Source organism: Chaetura pelagica, unplaced genomic scaffold, assembly GCF_000747805.2.
Source record: "Chaetura pelagica isolate M959 unplaced genomic scaffold, ChaPel_1.0 scaffold344, whole genome shotgun sequence".
In the NCBI taxonomy this organism is placed as follows: Eukaryota; Metazoa; Chordata; class Aves; order Apodiformes; family Apodidae; genus Chaetura; species Chaetura pelagica.
In genome coordinates this window covers 7908393-7911411 of record NW_009953098.1, presented here as the reverse complement: position 1 = coordinate 7911411, position 3019 = coordinate 7908393, and positions in this window count along the sequence as shown.

Genomic DNA, 3019 nt, shown 5'->3' with positions numbered 1-3019 from the left:
GCAACAGAGGAGGCTTCAATTCTTGAGTGCTATTAATGGATGTCAGTCATTTGGCCCTGACAACTGCACCTTCATGTACAAGGTGTGTGAAGCAGACCACACAGGAGCAGAAATACCTTTCTTGCTCTGAGAAAGGAGAGAAAATGGAACAGACTAATCCAACCCCACTGTGGTCTTTTTTGAAATTTTGAAGCTACTGAAAACACTAAATTAATACCAAAGATTAAGCAAATATACATGCTAAAAAGAATAGAGGCTGTGCAGAGATATTACATTGAGATGTTATCTGAAGAAGTACACACCCTCTTAACTGTTAGAACAAGACCTAACTCACTTAAGGCTTGGTGGGTGTTTGGGGGATTTTTTGTGGTAGTGGTGATTATCAGCACCACTCTCCTTCAGTTCTTGGACCAAGTATCATAGCTCCAAGGTTCTTCTAGTTAAAGCTGTTTTATCATTTGTTTATGCCTGTAGCATCAGCTTACTCCATGTGCACACTTTAATACCTGGAGATAGCACTTCAGGCAGCACTTTACCTGTATTACTCAATACTAATACAAAAAGCTACCCTCCAGCCTTTGGTAATCAAAGTTGAAATATGAAGGGGCACTGAAGAGGGCCAAATTAAACAAAAAAAGCAATGAAGACAAAGCAAGTGCCCTAATCCTGTAAATCAGAGGCACTTCCAGAAGAATAGAGCATCAGGACCTGCTGTGCTGCAAGGTCCCTTTTCTTCTTTTAACCCCATGGGTTCAGAAACCCCTAAAGTTGATAAAATGGGATATTTAGTAGGAGCTTTCAGAAGCCTGTTCTGGAACTCACATGCTTAACTTCAGTAGATAAAGAGTAGTGGCATTAGCCACTCAAATTTGTTTCCTAATGCACTGGCTATGTGCTAGCAATAGCCCAGTGTCTCCTTAAGAGCACTTGTCACCTCAAATGAAGTGCTTCATAGCAAGGTGCACTATGAAAAAGTGACCCTATAGTGACATAGAGGATCACAATAGTAACTTCCCACAGACTATGTCACAGCAGCAAAGAAAAAAAGATGTCTAAATGTATTTTATTGCCTTTAAAGTGCTGGAAGAGACTGCTGCAGTTTAGTGTTAACAGATCAGTCTATCTAGTACCCACAGATCTTGGAATTAGAAAATCAAATTTGATTAGAAGAAATAGATTTAATTCCCTTAAACTAGAAAAAATACAGCTAGGGGCTATACATTATCCAAAGAATCATTACATTTGGTTTGCACTCATCATCACTAAACAGAAAGCCTCCTGAGAAATTAAGTCACACTTGTCAGAAACTTGCCACATGAAACAAAACATTGAACCCAGGCCAAAGAACTAGCTTAAAGGGCCATAGATAAGATCTTTACAAAAAGCACTGAAAAACCAACAAGTTTTTTTTTTAAATATTAGCATTGTATCAGTAGTAGGAAAGGCAAAGTAAATCTGATCTGTTCTAGAGAAAGGAGGTACAAAAGTAAAAGAAGTACACTTTACATTTTTGTTTCAAACAGAAGTTGATGTCTAAACCTTCAGAATAATTTAGTATGTATTTTGTCTACTTCCTCCCAGACCATAAAAAGATATTTAAAGAAACAGTCACAATTGCATAGTCCTCCTGAGAAGTTCAGTACTAAAAACATTTCAGTAAATGTAACTCAAGTATTCCCTTTTCAAAATAGAGTGATATGAACCACTTAGAACTGGCAAGCAAAGTGTCACTTCCAAAGGATGCTGTGTAAATAATTGAGTTCTAGTTTTTTTTTTTTTAATGGAAGTCTGCTGCAGCAGCATTACACTTCTTGCCTTGACACACAAGTTTAATTATTGCTTTTTGCAGCAACTGATTTGATTCACAGTCCCTTTCTGGATATTAGGTTAGCAATTGTTAACTTGCTATGGAGTAAAGTATCTCATTAAGCTGATTCTCTGACCAGATCTGAGGATGTCAGTAAGCTGTTTCCCTTGCAATGTTGCATTAAAGTACTGTCATTTTAAAGTGGGAGTATGCAAGGAAAGAGCCCACATGGTTTCAACACCCTGGCACAGTAATTAAAGTGAGGAGATCCATTCATAGAAAATAGCCCTCAAGTATTATTAAAACTCGAGATGCAGTTCAGTCTGAAGCTTGGCAGGAGGAACAGCCCCTGGAATTTGTACGCATTCCAAAACAGAACGTCACTTTCTCTAAGGGAAAGTATTCCCTGAGACACCCTGTTTTAGGGAGTATACCAACTCCCAGCAGTGTTATTTAGGGCTGAACCTATGCCAGGAAAATAACCTGCAACTTTGTGATATATGCTCTGCATCCTTCAGTAACCAGCAGGTTAATTGCAAGCACACAATACAGAGCATTTCCATAAAATTTAAACTGTATTCCTACAGCAAGCAGGGTTTGGAATAGAAGATACTGTTGCCATGACCTGTTAGCCTGCAACTACCAGAAGAACAAATAGAGAACTTCAAAGACAGCTCTACCTTGAGCAAGAGGTCACCTAATCTAGTTTACAGAGCAGTCTTGCAGTCTAAGTTTTTCTAAGGTTCTAGAATAATTTACAAGCTTGAAATTTTAGCACTTTTTAATTTTGTTCTCCACATTTCAGTAAAAGTATTTAGAGAGTTAAATCCAACAGTGGTTTTGCAGTGAATTGACCCTGGCTGGAAACCAGGTGCCCAAAGCTGCTTTATCATTCTGCCTCCTCAGCTGGGCAGAAGAGAGAAAATAACATGAAAGGCTCACGGGTGATAAGAACAAGCAGATCACTCACCAATTACTGTCACCGGCAGAACAGATTTGATTCAGGGAAATCAGTGTAGCATTTTGCCAATCAAAACTCAGAATATGGTAGTGAGAAATGAAACCAAATCTTAAGAACAACTTCCCCCCACACCTTCCTGGGCCCAACTCTACTCCCAGTTTCTCTACCTCCTGCCTCCCAGCAGCACAGGGGGACAGGAAATGGGAGCTGTGGTGGTAACACATCATCTCTGCTGCTCCTTCCTCCTAACA